The 21455-nt window shown below is 37.6% G+C and overlaps 1 protein-coding gene and 1 pseudogene across 1 annotated transcript in view; one reads left to right on the plus strand and one right to left on the minus strand.

Moving 5' to 3' along the window:
* LOC110259269 (olfactory receptor 4C46-like) overlaps positions 1-21455 on the plus strand; it is a 949087-nt gene that overhangs the window by 466809 nt on the left and 460823 nt on the right. The window lies entirely within an intron of this gene.
* LOC146405236 (olfactory receptor 4C16-like) lies at positions 5932-6863 on the minus strand (annotated as a pseudogene).

Below are 21455 nucleotides of genomic sequence, written 5' to 3' on the forward strand. Positions count from 1 at the left end.
AGCCCTTGTCTGTTGCATCGTTTGCAACTCTTTTCTCCCATTCTGTAAGGTGTCATTGTGTTGTCATTTTGGTTTCCTTTGCTGTGCAAAAGCTGGTTGGTTTGACTAGGTCCCACTGGTTTCTTTTTGCTCTTCTTTCTGTTGCCTTGGGAGACTGACCTGAGAACATGTTCATGAGGTTGATGTCAGAGAGTGTTTTCCCTAGTTCTCCTCCAGGAGTTTGATGGTGTCTTCTATTTAAGTCTTTCCGCCATTTTGAGTTTATTTTGGTGCATGGTCGGAGGGTGTGTTCTACTTTCACTGCTTTGCATGCAGCTGCCCAGGTCTCGCAGCAATGCTTGCTGAATAGACTTTCTTTGTCCCGTGTTATGCTCTTGCCTCCTTTGTCAAAGATGAATTAACCAGAGGTGTCAGGGTGTGTGTGGGTTCTCTATTCTGTTCCATTGGTCTGTCTGTCTGTTTTGATACCAGTACCACACTGTCGTGACGACAGTGGCTTTGTGATATTTCTTGAAGTCTGGGAGAGGTATGCCTCCTGCTTGGTTTTTGTTCTTCAGAATTGCTTTGGCCATTCTGGGCCTTTTGTGGTTCCCTATAAATTGTTGGATTGTTTGTTCTAGTGCTGTGAAAAATGTCATGGGTATTTTGTTAGGGATTGCATAGAATGTGTAGGTTGCTTTGGGTAGTATGGCCATTTTTACAATATTGATTTTTCCAACCCATGAACATGGACTATCTTTCCATTTCTGTAGATCCTCTTTAATTTCCTGGATTAATGTTTTATAGTTCTCCGCATATAAGTCCTTTACCTCCTGGGCCAGGTGTATTCCAAGTTATTGATTTTGGGGGGCGCAATTTCAAAAGGTATTGTATTTTCGTATTCCTTTTCTAACATGTCATTGTTAGGATGGAGAAATGAGGCTGGTTTCTGAATGTGAATCTTATATCCTGCTACTTTGCTGATTTTGTAAATGAGTTCAAGTAGTTTTGAGGTTGAGTCAGCTTTTCATTTTCTGGCCACGCCTGTGGCATGCAAAAATCCCCAGGCCAGGTATATAATCTGAGGCACTCTTGGAAAGGAGTTCCCTGGCGGCTTAGTGGATTAAGGTTATAGTGTTGTCACTGCTGTGGTTTGGGTCTCTGCTGGGGTGCAGTTTCGACCCCTGGCCTGGGAACTTCTGCACACCCCATGCAGCCAAGAAAAAAATAAACAGATAAACTTGTAATGATATCTGCCCTATGGTCTTTTGTTTTGTAGAAATGATTACTAGGTTTCGTGTTTATCTAGTTTAACAGCTTTATTGAGATAGAATTTATATACTGTATTATTCACTCATTTGAAGTGTATAATCATTTTTAGTATACAATCTATGCAAGCATCAACATGACCTAATTTTACAACCTACTTTTCACTCCCCCAAGAACCCCATATCCATTAGTAGTCACTCCTCATTCCCCTCTACTCCTGTTACCAGCGGCCCTAGTCAAACGTTAATCTATAAGGATTTTCTTTTCTGGACATTTTTATCAAAAAAACAATCATGCAATATGTTGTCTGCTGTAACATTCTTCTTTCACATCACATAATATTCCTAAAGTTTCATTTATGATGTGGTAAGAATCAGTATTTCTGTTTTATTGCAAATAGTCTTCTAGGTCATGGATGTATCATTTACCCAGTCGTCAGTTGATTGACCTGTGGATTGTTTCCCCATTGTGGCTATTGTGAATGATGTTGTGGTGAACATTGGTGTGCATGTATCCTTGTGAATAAATATTTTCATTTCCCTTGGGTAGAGACCTTGCTGGGTCATTGTTATTATGTATCCTTTTGAGGAACTTCCCAACCATTTTCCAAAGTGGCTGCATCATTTACATTCTCACTAGCAATATAGAACAACTCCACTTGTTCTACATACACACCAGTACTTATCACTCTGTATTTTTTGATTCTAGGCATCTAGTGGGTATGAAGCTTTATCTCATTATGGCTTAGGGTTGCATTTCCTAAAGATGGAAGTTGTTGACCTCTCTTATCTGCTTTTGCCCATGTGTTGGTTTGTTTGTTTGCCTGAGGCCACAGCATGTGAAAGTTGCCAGGCCAGCATTTGAACTCATGCCACAGTAGCAACCCAAGCTGCTGAAGTTACAATGCTAGATCCTTCACCAACTGTGTCAGAAGAGAACTCCACTTTGGGCCATTTGTATATATTCAGTGGACATATGTTTAGTCAGATGTTTTGGCATTTTTTGACTGAGTTATTGTCTTTTTGTTAATAAGGAGTTCCTTATATAATTTGCGAACAAGTTGCTTAACAAATGATTTGCAATTATTTTCTCCCAAACTGTGGGCTGGCTTTTCACTTATTTGATAGTAACATTTTTAGTACCAAAGAGTTTCACTTTGGTGAAGTCCATTGTAGCTGTTAAAAATTACTATTGGGTACCAATTTTCAAATCACATTTCTGTATATCTTTATTTGTGGAATGATAGTCTTAATAACAGGTGCTCTTCTGCTTGTTTTCTATAGAAATTATCACTAGATTTGATGAATTGTTTTTTAGGGAGACTTAGTGTTTTCAATACAATTCTCTTTCTGAGCTAGATTTTATAAAAATGATACAGATTTTAAACATATGGTTTGATGACTTTTGATAAATGTATATATTCATGTAACTATCAACAAATGTTTGCTCTAGAATACTTTCATTAACCCCAAAGTTCTGCCAAGTCCCTTTTTCAATCTGTTCCCCTGATGCAACTGTTCTGAATTGTATCACTCTTTTAGTTTTCCCTATTCATGAACTCCATATAAATTGAATGCCAGCATTGACTCATTTGTGCATGTTTTCTGTTTCTGAGCTTCATGCTGGGGTGTCCCTAATTAGCCCATTGCTTTTCTGGGTTGAAGTTTTTTTCTATTATATCTATTCCGACAATTTCTGTCTTTTAAATGTAGCATGTTTGCATATTATGTGATTGTGAAAATGTGGGGGTTTAAGTTCATCCTGTTGCAGTTTACTTTTTCTTTGTCTCCTTTATTTACTTATGTTCTCTCTTTCCTCTCTTCTTTTGAGCTGAGCAGGTGTTTTTTGTTTAGCATCCAATTCAGTCTTCTCTCTTGACATCTTTATTGTTATAGCTTTTATTTTTTTAGAGGAGTTTAGATTCACAGTAAAGTTGAGCAGCAGACACACAGAGATATCCCATGTACGCCCTATCCCATTCAGGCACTGTCTTTCTCATTCGTAACAACCCACAGAGGGATACATTTGTTCAGTCAATGCAGTTACACTGACACATCACTCGCAGCCAAAGCCCAGAGCTGACATTAGAGTTGACTCTTGGTGTTGGGCCTCACATGGATATGGACAAATGTATAATGACACGTATCCAGCATCCACCATTATAGGCCCATATGGAAGAGTCTCACTGCTCCACCTGTTCATCCATCCCTCCGCTGTGACCCTTCACCACCACTGAACTTTTTATTCCCTCCATAGTTTTGCCATTTTCAGATTGTCATACCGTTACAATCACACAGTTTTTTAATCCTTTCAGATTGGTTTCTTTTACTTAGTAACATGCATGCAAGTTTTCTTCATGTCTTTCATGTCTTGATAGTTTTTCTTTTGTGACACTGAATCATATTCATGTGTCTGGATATACCAGTTTTACTGAAGCATCTTGATTGCTTCTAAGTTTTCTCAGTTAAGAAGAAACTGACCTAATCAAACTGACAAGCTTTGGCAGAACAAAGGAAACCACAAGAAAACCAAAAAGGCAACTTACAGAATGGGAGAAAATAGTTTCAAGTGATGCAATGGACAAGGGCTTAATCTCTAAACTATACAAACAATGTATACAACTCAAGAGCACAAAAGCCAACCACCCAACTGCAAAAATGGGCAAAAGGCCTGAATAGACATTTCTCCAAAGAAGATATACAAATGGCCAACAAGCACATGAAAAAAATGCTCAACATCCCTGTTTATTAGAAAAATGCAAATCAAAACTACTCTGAGGTACCACCTCACACCAGTCAGAATGGCCATCATTAGCAAGTGCACAAATAACCAATGCTGGAGGGGATGTGGAGAAGAGGGAACCCTACTACATGGTTGGGGGAATATAAATTGGTACAACCACTAAGGAAAACAGTATGGAGGTACCTCAGAAAACTAAATATAGAACTACCATATGACCCAGCAATCCCATGCTTTGAGATATCTCCAGACAAAACGTTCTTTTAAAAAGACACATGCACCTGTTTGTTCATTGAGCCACTATTCACAATAGCCAAGACATGGAAACAACCTAAATGTCCATTGATAGATGAATGAATTAGGAAGATGTGGTATATATACACAATGGAATACTACTCAACCATAACAAAGAACACAATACTGCCATTTGCAGCAACATAGATGGAACTAGAGATTCTCATACTAAGTGAAGTAAGTCAGAAAGAGAAAGACAAATACCCCATGATATCACACATCTGGAATCTAATATATGGCACAAATGAACCTTACCACAGAAAAGAAACTCATAGCCTTAGAGAACAGACTTGTGGTTGCTAAGGAGGAGGGGATTGGGATGGACTGGGAAGCTGGGCTTAATAGATGTGAACTGTTGCCTTTGGAGTGGAGAAGCAATGGGGTCCTGCTGTAGAGCCCTGGGAACTATATCTAGTCACTTGTGATGGAGCATGATGGAGGATGATGTGAGAAAAAGAATGGATATATGTAGGCATGACTGGATCTCTTTGCTGTACAGTAGAAAGTTGAAAGAACACTCTAAAGCAGGTATAAGAGAAAAAATAAAAATCCTTTTTAAAAAAGGAAGAAAACTGCTATAAAAGTGCATTCAGATTTCTGTGTGGCCATAAGTCTTCAATGCCTTTGGGAAAATGCAAAGGAGTGTGATTCCTGGATGGAATTCACTGTCCACACCCATGATATAACATACCCATATAAGTTTCAAAGCATAAGATCCTCCCCTGAGTATTTCATTATTTACTTTAACCTATTAATAGGTTAACATTCACTAACTTCAACTGCTTACACTCTCTGCTTCCCAACCATGTAAATGTATCACCCTTAATTTGGGCCCTCAATTGTATAATTGCAATAACTGAATCTTCAAACACTAAAACTTGTGAAATTCAAAAGAAGCCTGTGCCACCTCCACATTCAGAAGGAATCAAATTGGTAACATCAATTTTACCCAAAGAATACCACTATAAGTATAAATCCAATAGTCAACGCCTTTCTAAAGTCAAAAAACTACTTCAGAAGTAGAATTTTGTCTTTATATTTTGCCACTGTTAGAAGAACCTAAGGAAACATACGGTAAGAATTCAAATTATACCACACAAAGGTTGAAAATCTGTCATTTCCAACAGTAAGATTCTCTCTGATTTGAACATGGTACTTTGTGCTGAGTCAGGAAGAACATTCAAGTTGAAGGTCCGTGTTCTGACAGATGTGACCACAGTGTCTAATAAATAAAACTATTGGAAAAATGTCAGTCAGGCTTTTGGAGAGAACCTCTTAGGCTGTTGGATGTAAGCATTTAAAAGTGTAAATATAAGCAGAGAAGACAAGAAGTCAACATGAAGGATGACAGTGAAAACATTAGCTCAAAACCACTGTTAGGCAGGCGGGGAGTGGGAGCAGGGAAACGGCAGTGAAAAACAACTAAAAAGCAATGAATCTTACATTCCTGTTTATCCCTGGTATAAAATTGAAAACTGAACAGTACCTAAAAACGAACACTAATCAGCATATGTGTTCACAGTGCTTCTTTTTCTGAAGGAAACTGACACTAATACCTATGATAGGATTACATTAACACAATAAAAGATAATACTCTCCAGGGAAAACTGGATCAATCTAAGTGGTGATGAAAACCGTTGAAACTTGTATTCATTTTTTGTCACCTGAGATAAACTGCTTGTTCCATAGCATCCTCATGGCATTTTTCACTTCTGCATTCCTCAGCGTATAAATCAGAGGGTTGATCAAAGGTGTTCCAACTGTATAAAACACAGCTATCATCTTATCCATGGGGAAGGTGGTTGCAGGGCGTGTGTATATAAATATGCAAGGACCAAAGAACAAGATGACCACCGTGATGTGGGAGATGCAGGTGGAGAGGGCTTTTTTCCTCCCTTCTGCACTGTGGTTTCTCAGAGAATACAAGATGATGACATAGGAGACCATCAGCATGACAAAACTCACTGTACAGATGGCTCCACTGTTGGACACCAAGAGTAGGTTGGTCACATAGGTGTCTGCACAGGCAAGTTTCAGCAAAGGCTGCAAGTCACAGAAATAGTGGTCAATCACATTGGGACCACAGAATGGTAAACTCAGGGCCAGAAAAATCTGAGCTGAAGAATGCACACAGGATCCTACCCAGGCCACAGCCATCAGCACACCACAGACCCGGTGGCTCATGATGGTTGTGTAGTGCAGGGGCTTACAGATGGCCACATAGCGGTCAACAGCCATGAGGATAAGGATGAAGATCTCCAGGCAGCCAAAGAAATGGGATGAAAAGACTTGCACTATGCATTCATTAAAAGAGACAGTGGCATTTTTCAAAAGGGCATCTGCAATCACTCTAGGAGCAATGGAAGTAGAGAGGAAGGTATCAGTTAAAGATAAGTTGAAAGGAAGAAGTACATTGGACTCCCAAGTGCCCGACTGGTCCTGATGGTAGTAATAATCAGCAGGTTACCCATCAATGTCCCCAAGTAGAAAATCAAGAAAGTGACAAACACTATTTTCTTCTTAACAGGATCCTGTGCCAACCCAAGTAGAAGGAACTCAGTCACATTATTGTTCAGCTGCATGATTTCATGAATGAGGAGAAGGGATGTGTGTGAAATGGATTATCTGCAATAAAATAAAGAATTACAATATGGCATGATCTATGCTTCTATGAAACATTTTAAGTCAATATAAATATTGCTTATTAGGTATATTCTAGCTGTGGTTTCCCAATAATTTGTTTGTGTCTTCTAACTAATAATGCTTTGTTTCTCAATTTGTAATGACCACTACATAGGGTCATGTTGAGCCTCATATAAGCTTGTGGATGGTAAACTCTCTTGTAAAACTCTTTAACTACAATCCCTTGTTAGATTTGACATGGTTAATTTTTTGAATATATAGTTAATATATATGGCTTATTTCATTATTTGCTTTGTTATCTTTTGGCCATTTTCAATACACACTGAATCCCGTGTTTTGCTTTGTGCATCATTCATCATTTAGAATATATTTGGCTGCCTTAAAGTAGTACCCCAGCCTTGGCACCTAAAAGATACCTTGTTTCATTCATTTATCCTTTTCATATTTGATATGTATATATTTTTTAAACAGTATGTCATTTATAAATATAAATGTGCTTCATCTCTTCCATACAAACTCTCTCAGATCTCCAGCTTGAAAAGAGGAAAGACATATTACCTTCAAATAATCTGTTGCAAACGTCAAGCATCTTTATATGTAGTCCTTGGCATATATAATGAACAGAAGGAATATTCTTTGTTATTTGATGATATCTCAAAAATAACTCTTGCTATTTTTTCATTCTCCAATTTGAAAAGCATGTTTTAGAACACTCAGATTTCCTGAAGTTACACTTCTAAATGAAAGGGAGGTCATGTTTTAGAAAATCAAGCTTTTACTTAAGCATGTTACCAATGGGGTGGTTTTCTTTTGGGTGAAGATGTCACCTGGCATTTGGTGTAGGGTCTGATCATAGTGGTATTCCCAGTGCAATTCATCTCATTCTGGAATCTGAAAACCCCATATTCCTAGAACAGAGCAAAGAGCAGAAGAAGGAGGGAAATTCATTTTCCAAAAGAGTCAGAATAGATAGTCAGTAACTGATGTCTTTGTTCCATTTGTATTGTCCTGGCAAACAATTATTCAGCTTGAAATGTCCCTTCTTTCAGTGAAGAGTTTGTTTTATTTCACATTTAGAAAGAACTGTTACTGTGGGGTCATTTCCAAAACCAGATTTTTTTTCATTAGTTCTTTCTTGTGAAGATGATGCTGGCAGTGGCACTCTATGAAAGTAAAAATATAGACTGGAATGTAACATATTTAAATATAATCTGGAAGATGTGCTTATTCCAATCTGCTTCTCCTCTATCCTATCCAACCTTCAATATGTTGTCTCTAAGTTGTGAGCAGCCACGGCACAGATTATGATAAACTAACTAGGCACGAGATTTCCTTTAAACATTTTTCTCTTCCAGAGTGAATTTTCTTCTCTTCAACAGAGATGAAATGACTCTCATTTCTCCAAAAATACAAAACAAAACAAAAAACCCCTCTTGGGAAAAGGTCTAATCATGTTATTCACTTTGGGTTTGGGTTTCCAACTATTTAAAAAAAAATCTCTGGATTTATACATAATCTTAAGGAAACAGAGTCTTGGTGTTGGTATCTTAATCATGTCAATAAGCTCTTTCCTCCATTATTAATTTAAAAGTGACATATCATAAAGTATTGAAGCTTAAACTATGTAGGCACTAAAGGCAAGATGATGGGATAGTCTCTGTCACTTCAATATTGCTTGATGTTGGCCACTCTTTTGAATATACAGTTTTCTGTTTGTATGTTACCAAATCTATTTCCCTATCCTTTACTAGGACAAGATTATTTCTTTTATTTTACATTTGTATTTGCATATTTAAGATAAACTAAGATTCATAAATACATATGATACATGAAAAATAATTATGTGTCCCCATCAAATATTTGGTATCACAAAGACATGGATATTGCCACTCATATCTGGAGAAGAAGGAGTGAAATTAGTTTTTGAAAAAGCCCATTTCTCTACATTCAAGTTCCAAGCACTCCAGACTACATTAGCCACATATTTAATAATTTATATGAAAAACCTTTTCTGTGTCCTCAAGTACATGTCAGTGGTTCTCTTTGTATCCTACAAAAGGGAATTTTAACCTATTTTGTAATCTACAATATGTTAAAATGTAGAAAAGGCTGTAGTTCTCCAGTGAACTATGTTAATGTCTTTGTATAATCAGGGTCTGTCCTTGATGCAGTGCGAGCATGTAAAAATCAGTAGAAGGATCACATGAGATCTCTATCATGTAAGCAGTGTACTAGCTAAAGATTAAAAACACATAGGTGTAGAGTATCCACACTCATCTTGCCCTCTGTTTTCTTCATGGAATGCCTTTCCATTTCTAGCTGTTGAACCTTCTAGGAACTTCAGGACCAACATGCTAAGAAATATCCTCTAGAAGGCCTTTAGTGATTACCTGTGAGAGAGGAAATGTATCCTTCTGCTCTCTAAAGGCCTTATGTATGACATTTCTTGTAGTATTACATCATGTAGCTTATAACAAGAATGTGTGTGTTTATTTTAGCTGCCTTCCTGGAATAAGAATATCAGAAAACTTTATGTTCTTCAGATATTATTTTCCGCACTTCCAACCCAATGCCTTGTGACGTGTAGATGCTCAGTAAGAACTTTTAAATTGAACATTTTCTACAACCTCATAAGAATATTTACCGTATTGTTTTAGCATTTTGCTGATTATAAGCCACATTAGTATTATGAACTTGTAGATATCTTTTGTCTATCAGGTATGGTAGATAAACAAATATGCTCCAATTTTATATAAGCAAAAAATAAAGAAGAAAACAAATACAGTGATGAAAATAATCTGTCACTTACAGTTAGAAGACTCTCTGAATCATCATCAAATCTGCCTACCCTTTTTGTTACCAGCTTTATTACAGAACACTGGGGAGGAAAAAAAAACGCAAAATGATTCATTCCTGAATTCCATTGGGAATACTCTAAGATTTAATGATGTAAGTTATTAATGTCCCAGAGTTTATTCCCCAAAGTTTCTGTTCAGTCAGATTCATCCTAGATATAATAAACTCAACTTTTAGTTTGTCCACTTATCCTATAAAAATAGCAAGTTAATCCACCTCATACTCAGGAATCTGATACAAACAAGGATTCCTAGTTATCATTTCCCTTGGCCTGAAAAAAAAAAAAAAAGAAGGTATCCAGGAGAATGAAGATCAAGAGAGTGCTGGAGGAGAGGAAAAAGAAGAAATTGTGTCACTGGTAGAAGCGAAAGTGGACCAATAAAATCTACCATATTCTCACCCAGTGCCCTAAATTACACACTCCTGCATCAGGACATAAACTTTGCTAGGTCTTATTTTTTTTTTTTTACAATCACAATCCAGGGGAAACACTGGTGCCTGAAACCAGAGGTTCTATTCTATGGGCTCCAGACATTCATCAACAAGGAATGGCAGACATATAGAAAATACTCCAATGATGAATATATATTTGGACTGATTTGGGCAAACTGGATATGTCTCATATTTGCCAATTTCATTTCCATTTATTTGTTAATTCATGTTATAAAAAACATATATTATGGAGTTCCCATCATGGTTCAGTGGTTAATGAATCTGATTAGGAACCATGAGGTTGTGGGTTCAATCCCTGGCCTCACTCAGTGGGTTAAGGATCCGGTATTGCTGTGAACTGTGGTGTAGGTCACAGACATGTCTCACATCCTGCATTGCTGTGGCTCTGGGGCAGGCCAGTGGCTACAGCTCCAATTAGACCCCTACATGGGAACCTCTGTATGCTGTGGATGCAGCCCTAGAAAAAAGACCAAAAAAACAAAGACATATATTAAAGGAATCAATTTCAAAATAATCATGTTCACCACATATTTACTGAATAGCTTTCATACACTAACCTCTGTGTCATTTCCATAACTCATGGCTTTTATTTTTTGAATTTTTTATTATAGTTGATTTACAGTGTGATGTCAGTTTCTCCCGTACAGCAAAGTGACCCTGCCATGCATATATATACATTCTTTTTCTCATATTATCCTCCATCATGTCCCATCACAAGTGATTGGATATAGTTCACTGTGCAATACAGCAGGACCTTATTGCTTATCAAATGTGAGAGTTTGCCTCTACTAACCCCAAACTCCCTGTCCATCCCACTCCCTCCCCCTCCCCCTTCTAGGTTGCCACCACAAGTCTACTCTCTATGTCCATGAGTTTGTTTCTCTCATGTAGATAGGTTCATTTGTGCCATATTTTAAGTTCTACACATAAGTGCTATCATATGGTACATGTGTGTTTCTGACTTCACTCAGTATGAGAATCTCTAATTCCATCCATATTGCTTCAAATGGCATTATTTGTTATTTTTCATGGATGAGTAGAATTCCATTGTGAATATGTACTACATCTCCATAATGCATTCATCTAGTGTTGGACATTTAGGTTTTTTCCACGTCTTGGCTATTCTGAATAGTGCTACCATGACAATTCGGGTACATGTGTCTTTTTGAAGGAAAGTTGTATCTGTATGTATACCCAGGAGTGGGATTGCTGGATCGTATTATAGTTCTATATGTAATTTTCTGAGGTACCTCCATACTGTTTTCCATAGTGATTGTACCCTTTACATTCCCACCAACAGTGAAGGAGGGTTCCCTTTTCTCCACATCCTCTCTAGAATTTGATATTTGTAGACTTATTAATGATGGCCATTCTGACAGGTCTACCTCATAGTAGTTTTGATATGCATTTCTCTACTAATCAGGGATGTTGCGCATTTTTTCATGTGCCTGTTGGCCATCCATATATCTTCTTTGGAGAAATGTCTGTTTAGGTCTTCTGCCCAGTTTTCAATTGGGTTGTTTGTATTTTTGTTGTTGAGATGTTTGCATCTTTTGGAAACATCTCCAAAAGAGATGTTGGTGGTTGGTGGTTGTATCATTTGCAGCTATTTTCTCCCATTCCATAGGTTGTCTTTTTTTATGGATTCTTTTGCTGTTCAAAAGCTTTTAAGTTTGATTACGTCTCATTAGCTTATTTCTGTTTTATTTCGATTGCCTTGGGAGATTGACCTAAGAAAACCTTTGTATGATTGATGTCAGAGAATGTTTTGCTATGTCTCTTCTAGGAGTTGTATGGTGTCTTGCCTTAGGTTTAAGTCTTTAAGCCATTTTGAGTTTATTTTTGTGAGGGTGTGTTCTAGTTTCATTGATTTACATACAGCTATTCCATTCTGTCACCACCACTTACTGAAGGGACTGTCTTTTTCCCATTATATATTCTTGCCTTCTTTGTTGAAGATTAATTGACCATGTGTGTCGGGGTTTATTTCTGGGTTCTCAATTCTGTTCCTTTGGTCTATATGTCTGTTTTGGTACCAGTACCACACTGTCTTTATTATTTTAGCTTTGTAATATTGTCTGAAGTTGGGGAGAGTTATACCTCTTACTTATTTTTAGTTTTGATGTTCTTGTTGTTGATGTTGTTTTCCCCTCAGGATTTCTTTGGCAATTTTGGATCTTTTATGGTTCCATATAAATTTGGGGGTTGTTTGGTCTAGTTCTGTGAATAATGTCATGGATGTGATAGGGCTTGCACTGAATCTGTAGATTTTTGGATAGTATGGCCATTTTAACAATATTAATTCTTCCAATCCAGAAGCATGGGATATCTCTCCATTTCTTTAAATCCTCTTTAATTGCCTTGAATAATGTTTTATAGTTCTCAGCATTTAAGTCTTTCACCTCCTTGGTCAGGTTTATTCTTAGGTATTTACTTCTTTGGGATAAAATTATAAAAGGTGTTACATTTTTATATTCCTTTTCTAATATTTCACTGTTACTATACTGAAATGCAACAGATTTCTGAATGTTAATAAGGTCTTCTGCTACTTTGCTGAATTCATTGATCAGTTTGAGAAGTTTTTGTGTGGAGTTCTTAGGGTTTTCTATAGACAGTGGAATGTCATCTGCATACAGTGACAATTTTACCTCTTCTTTTCCAATTTGGATACCTTTTATTTCTTTGGTTTTTGTGCTGTGGCTAGGACTTGCAATACTGCCTTGAATAAAACTGGTGAGAGTGGGCCTCCTTGTCTTCTTCCAGATTTTAGTGGGAAGGATTTCAGCTTTTCTCCATTGACTAGTGTAGTGACTATGGGTTTGTCATAAATGGCTTTGATTATGTTAAGGTATGTTCCCTGTATACCCACTTTGGTAAGAGTTTTTATCATGAATGGATGTTGGATTTTGTCAAATGTGGGGGGGGTGCATATTTTGAGATAATCATGTGGTTTTTCACTTTTCTAAAAAAATCTAAATGCTTCACATGATCATTTCTTTAGGTATCCAGGTCTCAATAACTTATATTCTATTAGAAATTCATATTCTTTTCGAAGACTTATAACTGAGTCACTGGTTGTTCCAAGATTGATCTCGGCATTGTTGTTGTTGTCATTGGCTTTATAATTAGAAAGGATGGGAGTTCCTGTCATGGCACAGCTGAAATGAATCCAACTAGGAACCATGAGGTTGCCTCACTCAGGCAACTCAGGTTGCCTCACTCCATCCTTGGCCTCACTCAGTGGGTTAAGGACCCAGCATTGCTGTGAGCTGTGGCTTGGATCTGGCATTGCTTTGGCTCTGGCATAGGCCAGCAGCTGTAGCTCCCATTAGACCCCTCGCCTGGGAACCTCCATATGCTACAGGTGCAGCCCTAAAAAGAAAAAAAAAAAATTCTGAACTAGAGTAGTACTTGTGTTGCAGTCAAGGAAACTGATAACGCCATTGACACATCATAATCAGCCACAGTCCATAGGTTATGTTCAGAGTTCAGTCCTAGTATAGTACACCCCATAGGTTTGGGTCTGTGTGTAATGACATGTAACCACCATTATAATATCATACACAATAATTTCAGTGTGTTAAAGTCCTCTGTGTCCTGCCTACTCATCCCTCTTATTAAACTTAATAAAGGGACGCCCCACTAAACTGGGGTTAGAAAACCAGCAGGGGGAGGGAATTCTCAGGCATATACCATCAACACAGATCCCAACAGAAAGAGAAGGGCCTCCTCTCTCTGGTGGGATGTGATACTTCATTGCCACCAGCAGGAGGAAGAATGTATCCTTGCCTGGCAACACCTCAGTCAACAAGAGACTTAAATTCAGGTGACAAAAGCCACTATTGTCAAGCTCCCAGTTTCCTCCAATGGACTCGTGTATAACAGCCCCTCCTAACTGCCTCTTTGCTATAAAAGAATTTCCACTCTGCTTTACCACGTTTATATGTGGTTCATGAGAGTTACGTGTTTCTAATTGTGATTCTTCTGTGTTCCTGAATAAGCCTGCTTTATTGGTCAATAACTGGCTCTTTTATTGTTTTTGGTTAACACCTCCCTCTCTCCAACTCCACCAACCACAGAGCTCTTTATTGTTTCCCTTTTTTGTTGTTGTTCTTTTCAGAATCTTATATAGTTGGAATCTTACAGCATGTCACCTTTTCAGATTATCCTCTTTCATCTCAGTAGTATGCGTTTAAAATTCCTTTGTGTCTTTTCATGGCTAGAGAGTGCTTTTTAAATTTTGTTAGTGCTCAATAATTATTAGTTCATTGTGGATATAGCACTGTTTCTTTACGTTTTCACATGCTGAAGAACATCTGGATTGACTCTAAGTCTTGGTAGTTATGAGTTAACATTTCTATAAATATCTGTGTGCAGGTTTTGGGGTAGACTTAAGTTTCCAACTCATTTGTATAAATACTATGTTGTAAGATTGTTGGGTTTATATCAATTTAGTTTTGTAAAACACAAAAGTGTCTTTCTGTGTGGTTATTCAACTTTGTATTCCCATGGACAATGCAGAAGTGTTCCTGCCGCTCTACATGCTTGACAGTTTGTGTTGTCCTGTTTTGAATTTGGCTTTTTATAGGTGCATGGTCTGCACCTTTTTATAGGTTCATAGGTGCATCTTGTTGTTTTAATTGCAATTCTTTTTTTTTCTTTTTAGGGCCACACTTGTGGCATATGGATGTTCTCAGACTAGGGGTCCAATCGGAGCTGCAGTTGCCAGGCACAGCCACAGCAACTTAGGATCAGAGCTGCATCTGCGACCTACACCACAGCTTACAGCAATGCCAGATCCCTGATCCACAGAGTGAGATCAGGGATCCAACCTGCAACCTCATGGTTCCTAGTCAGTTTCATTTCTGCTGCACCAGGGTGGGAACTCCTACTTGCAATTCTTTAATAGCATTTGATGTTGATTATCTTTTTCTATCTTATTTGTCATCTCTATATGTTCCTTTTTATATTTTAAGAATTTTATTAGTTTTTGAAAGAAGATAATTCTTTTACATATTTATTTATTTTATAAAGTTTTTATTGTGATTAAAAACACTTGAAAAACACCCTCTTAACAATCTTTAAATTACACAACGGAATAATGTTAACTATAAGCACATGTCTTACACTCACTCTGGAACTTACTCATCTTCTATAATTAAAAATTTTCCTGAAGTTCCCATCGTGGCGCAGTGGTTAACAAATCTGACTAGGAACCATGAGGTTGCGGGTTCGGTCCCTGCCCTTGCTCAGTGGGTTAAGGATCTGGCGTTGCCGTGAGCTGTGCTGTAGGTTGCAGATGTGGCTCAGATCCCGCATTGCTGTGGCTCTGGCATAGGCTGGTGGCTACAGCTCCGATTTGACCCCTAGCCTGGGAATCTCCATATGCCATGGAAGCGGCCCAAGAAATAGCAAAAAAAGACAAAAAAAAAATTTCCCTAGCCCCGGCAAGTGCTGTCTGTTTCTATGAGTTTGACTGTTGTATATTCTTCTAAGTAGAATCATACAGTATTTGTCCCTATATAACTGTCTTATTCCACTGGGCATAATATAAACCAGGTTCATCCAAGTTGTTGCATATAGCAGTATTTCCTTTTTTAAAGACTGTGTGATATTCCATTGTATCTATATGCCATCTTTTCTTAATCATTTCATCTTTCAATAAACAGGATGCTTTCATATCTTGGGTATTGGAAACAGTGCCACAATAAAGATGAGCATGTAGTTACCTCTTTGCATTCCTGATACCAACACATTGGATATGTAGATCCAGAAGTGAAAATTTGTGTCATATTGTAATTCTATTTTCAATTATTTGAGGAACAATTCTTAGGGATTGCATAATTTTGTACCACCACAAGCAGTATACAAGTGTTCCAATTTTTCCTTATATGTGCCAACCCTTGCTGTGTTTGTTGTTTTGATGCATACATCTGACTCAATGGGAGATGATATGTCATTGTGGTTTTAATTACATTTCCCTGATAATTAATGATGTTGACCACATATACCAGTTGGTTATCTTCTTTGGAGAACTGTCTACTTGAGTCCTCTATGCTATATTAATCAGGTTGTTAATTCTTTTCTACTGACTTGTAGGAATTTTTTGCCTCTTTTCTATCTTAATCTGATGTTGTTTATGTGATTTACCAATAGTTTCTCCCATTGTAACTTGGGTTTTCACCCTGTATAAGATTTCCTTTGCTGTGCTTAGTGATGTTGCCTCCCTTATCTAACTTTGATTATTTTGCTTGTGCTTTTGTCTCTTCCCCAGGAATCATTGACAAGCTTAGTGTCATGCAGTATTTCATCTCTGTTTTCATCAAGGAATTTTACAGTTACAGTTCCTTCATTAAAATCTTTAACTCGTTTTAAACTGATTGGGTATATGGTGTAATGTAAGGGTACACTTTTGTATGGATTGGTTATCCAGTTTCTCAACATATGTGTTCAAGAGACTGCTTTCTCCACTGTATATTCTTAGTTTGCATCAAAGAGCTGTTGAGAGTATATACTTGGGTTTTTGGGGTCCCTATTCTGTGTCTTTGGTTGATACATTTGTTTGTTATGGTGGTGTCATCCTGTTTAATTACTGTAGCTTTTTTTTTTTTTTTTTTTGTCTTTTGTCTTTTTGTCTTTTGTTGTTGTTGTAGTTGTTGCTATTTCTTGGGCCGCTCCCGCAGCATATGGAGGTTCCCAGGCTAGGGGTTGAATCGGAGCTGTAGCCACCAGCCTACGCCAGAGCCACAGCAACGCAGGATCCAAGCCGCGTCTGCAACCTACGCCACAGCTCACGGCAACGCCGGATCGTTAACCCACTGAGCAAGGGCAGGGACCGAACCCGCAACCTCATGGTTCCTAGTCGGATTCGTTAACCACTGCGCCATGACGGGAACTCCCTACTGTAGCTTTTTAATATGTTTTGACATCAGGAAGTGTGATGCTTCCAGCTTTATTTTTATTTCTTACTCCTAATTTGGTTAGTTGGGGAAATTTGTGTTTCCACATGAACTTTAGGATTGTTTTTATTTCTGTAAATAAATGCCAGTCCAGAGTTTCCTGGTGGGCTAGTGGTTAAGGATTTGGTGTTGTCAGTCTTGTGGTTCATATTTGATCTCTGGCCTGGGAACTTCTGCATGACATAGGCATGTCCTCTCCTCCAAAAAAAAATCATTGTAACTTTGAAGGGGATTGCATTGCATCTGTAGATAAGTTTGGATAGTATGGACTTTTTAACAATATTCATCTTTCAGTCTATGAACACAAGGTGTCTTCTTTGATTTTGTCTTCTTTAATTTGTTTCCTTTTAATGATTTGTAGAGTCCAGTATAATAATGTTTTGCTTCATTTGACAGAATTATTTGTAAGTATTATTTTTATACTATTGTAATGGGTTTACTTCCTTAATTTCATTTTCAGAAAAGTTATTGTTAGTGCCTATTAAAATGATTTTTAATGTTGATTCTGTAATTTGCAACTTTATTGTATTCATTTATTAACTCTGAAAGTTGTTTCTTGTAGAGCATTTTGTATTTTGTACATAAGAAAGAGAGAATTTCACTTCTGTGGTTTGAAAATCTTTACTTCTTACCTAATACTTCTAGGTTGAGCTTTTAAAAGTATGTTATAATGTAAGTCATAAAAGAGGGTATCCTTGCCTTATTCTGGATCTTAGAAGGAAAGCTTTCAGTTTTTCACATTGAGTATGAAGTTGGTTGTGGGGTTTTATATATGGCCTTTACTATAGTGAAGAAAATTCTCTCCAGTCCAAATTTGTTGAGACTTTTAATCATAAAAATTAGGGTTAAATTCGGTCCAATGATTTTTCTGCATCTGCCTAGAAGACAATGAGGTTTTTAAGCTCCATTCTGTTAATGTAGTGTATCACTTTATCTGATTTGCCTTTGATGAACCAAATGATAAACCAATCTTGCATTCCAGGAATTATTCCCACTTGGAGTAATTATTTTATTTTATTTATGTTAATGGCTATACCTGTGGCATATGGAAGTTCCCAGGCTAGGTTTTGAATCAGAGCTGCAGCCACCACCCTACTCCAGAGACACAGCAATGCCAGATCTGAGCCACATTGACAAACAGATACTCACCACAGCTCATGGCAATGCCAGATCCTTAACCCACTCAACAAGGCCAGGGGTCAAACCACCTGTGTTCTCATGAATACTAGTCAGGTTCATTACCAGTGAGCCACAATCGGAACTCCTTACTTGGAGTTGGTTGTTTGATACTTTTATCATGCTGAATTTTTCAGCTTGCTAATAGATTGTTTAGAGTTTTGCACCTATTTTCTTCAGGGATATATGACTATAATTTTCTTCCGTTATGATGCCTCTATATGCCTTGGGAAGTAGGGTGATACTGGCCCCCATAAAGAGAACTTGAAGCTGTTTCCTCTATTTTTAGAAGGGGTTTCCTCTATTTGTATTGATTTGGCTTTACCTGTTTGGTAGAATTCACTTGTGAAGCTCTCCAGTCCTGGGCTTTTCTTTGTTGGCATTTTCAGTCTCAATCAAAGGGCAGTGTGTTCCTTGGTCATTCAGTGTAACACACCAGAGAGTTATTGAGTCTCATGCAGAGACTGAAAAGAATCACTGTTAATATGCAGTGAACCTCAGGCTCTGTGGATATAAACGATTAAGTGGAGAGTTGCCATCTAGTTCATCATAAATGTGGAAAAGAATCCCTTGTCAAAAGAATGTTTGCTCAAGTGAAAATTAGGACATGGTATGATTCAAACAGTAAAGGAATGGGTCAAATGTCCCATGATCCATAAAGTGAAATGCTCTGTATCTGTCAATGTTCCATGGAGAGTTTGTAGTAATTTTGGAAAATCGGTATACTATGATGTTATGATCAAAAAAGTATAGAAAACGAGTCTCCAAAAAGATACATTCCCCAAACGTGTATGAAAGCACCCAGAGACACTTTTTCTGTCAGAAATAAAACAATGATAGGATGCTGAAGAAAATGTGCTTTTCACAACAGTTTATTATGACAATTTTCAAACACATAAGAAAGTTTACAAAGACATGAAACCAAACCTCTTACTATCAAGATATAGACATTTCCATGATCACACACATTTCCCTCGTACTGACTCCTAGATAAATCCACTCCCTCCCCTCCATATATGGAACTGCTCTTTTCTTTCATTTTTCCATCACTTTTGAGTTTTGCAGACCTTGATAAAAATGAAAACATAAAAATGTACTCTTTCTAAAATTTATTTATTTATTTATTTTTCTTCTTACAGCCCTCCCCCACCCCCTGCAGTCTATGGAAGTTCCCAGGTGAGGGGTCAACTCAGAGCTACAGCTGCCTGTGTACAGCACAGCCACAGAAACAAGGGATCTGAGCCTCATCTGCTGCTTACCAGAGACACTATCTTGGGTTCTTAGCTCACTGAACCAGAACAGGAACTCCCCAAAAAGGACTCTTTGGAGTTCCCATCATGGCTCAGCAGTTAATGAACTTGACTAGTATCCATGAAGATGAAGGGTCAATCCCTGGCCTTGCTTAGTGAGTTAAGGCTCCAGGGTCACCATGAATTGTGGTATAGGTCACAGACATGACATAGATCCTGCATTGCTGCGGCTGTGGTGTAGGCCAGGAACTACAGCTCCGATTGGACCCCTAGCTTGGGAGCCTCCATATAACACAGGTGTGGCCCTAAAAATAAAAAAAAAAAGTACTCTTTAATGTAAGACTTCTTTCACATAGAAAAAAAAATTTTGTGTGTATATTAGTCCTCCATTCCTTTTTTATTGCTGAGGAATATTTCATTCCATTTATAAACTAGTTTGTCCTTCTTTTTGTTTAAGTGCACTTGACTGATTTCAACTTCTTGGCTATTAAGTCCAAACTAACTATGAGCATTACATCACAAGTTTTGTGAACAGGTTTTGTCACCTAGAGAAGTAGTTAAGGATGGAATTATTGGATGTATGTGGAAGTGTATGTTTCATGTTAAATAAAGTCAGAAGTTTATCATATGTGAAGGTATCACTTTATATTCCCATCAATGGTGAAAACTGTATCCATGAGCAGATTTTACTCATCATACACACTGCTACCAACCTGGACCAAATTACTATATAAGCTCTTTTCTAGTTTGTTATGGTGTTCTCAAAATGAATGTCCCCTTTTCACTCTTTGTGGTCAGTGAGGCAGAGTAATCCTTTAAACCATAATTTGGATCATGTCACAGTACCTCCAATGCCTTCTCATTTCTCTCCAGAAAAATCCCATAAGCCCTTCATACTTAGGGTCTCTATCATATTTCTGGTCTCATTTTCAATGTTTCACTCTTATTTCTCTCTGGTCACTGAATTCACTGATTTTCCTCCCCATAAGATCAGCATAGTCTGTTTGCACTTGCTTCTCCATGTGCCTAGGACTCTGTTTCTGTTGATCTATTCAAGAATCATTCATACTGGTCAGGGTTCCTCAACCACAGGACTGCTAAAATTTTGAGTCAGAGAGACAGTCCTTGGTAGTGATGACCTGTCTTGTGCATTTCAGCTGTTCAACAGTATCTGTGACCTCTACTCACCAGATGCCAATAGCAGTGCCCACTGCACACAACCAGTCGTGTATCTGGGACACTCAAGAGTGTATCTAGCCTTTGTCAACTATCCCCTGGGGGGCAAAATATTAAGACCCATAATTTTGGTCTTAATTAAAAAGTCTTATGGGCCCTTCTTGACCATCCTGTCCTGCATAATACACATCGATTCACTCAGGGTTGCCAACATCACACTCTTCAATTATTTTACTCTATGGTAGATCCTGGCCCTTTTCAAACCCCTGGTATGATCAGTATTTGTCCAGTTTTACCCCCTGGTATAGGAATCTGCACAGGACCATGGATATTTTTTCTGTACTTCACTACCACATTTTCAGTTCCTAGAATAAGGCATTGCAAAGTGTATATGGTAGAATATTTCAAGTCAATTCTGTTTTGCATATTTTTTCTAGTACATTTAAAATTAATCTTTGACCTTAACTCTCTCATCCATTTTTAGCACAGAAAATGCTACCTGAAACTTTAAAAAGGTATGCTTGACATTTACATCCTTTTAGAACCTAATGTAGCTCTACATAAGATAGAATGAGAGTAAAATCCAAACTTCTTTTTCTTTTATTAGTGAGTTAAACAACGAACAAATATTGTGTCCTCTTTTATGATTATTAACATTAAA

The sequence above is a fragment of the Sus scrofa genome, chromosome 2, assembly GCF_054392235.1.
Source record: "Sus scrofa isolate SSC_HxYL_T2T_F1_AM1 chromosome 2, Sscrofa_HxYL_maternal_Yorkshire_Landrace_v2.0, whole genome shotgun sequence".
Taxonomy (NCBI): Eukaryota; Metazoa; Chordata; class Mammalia; order Artiodactyla; family Suidae; genus Sus; species Sus scrofa.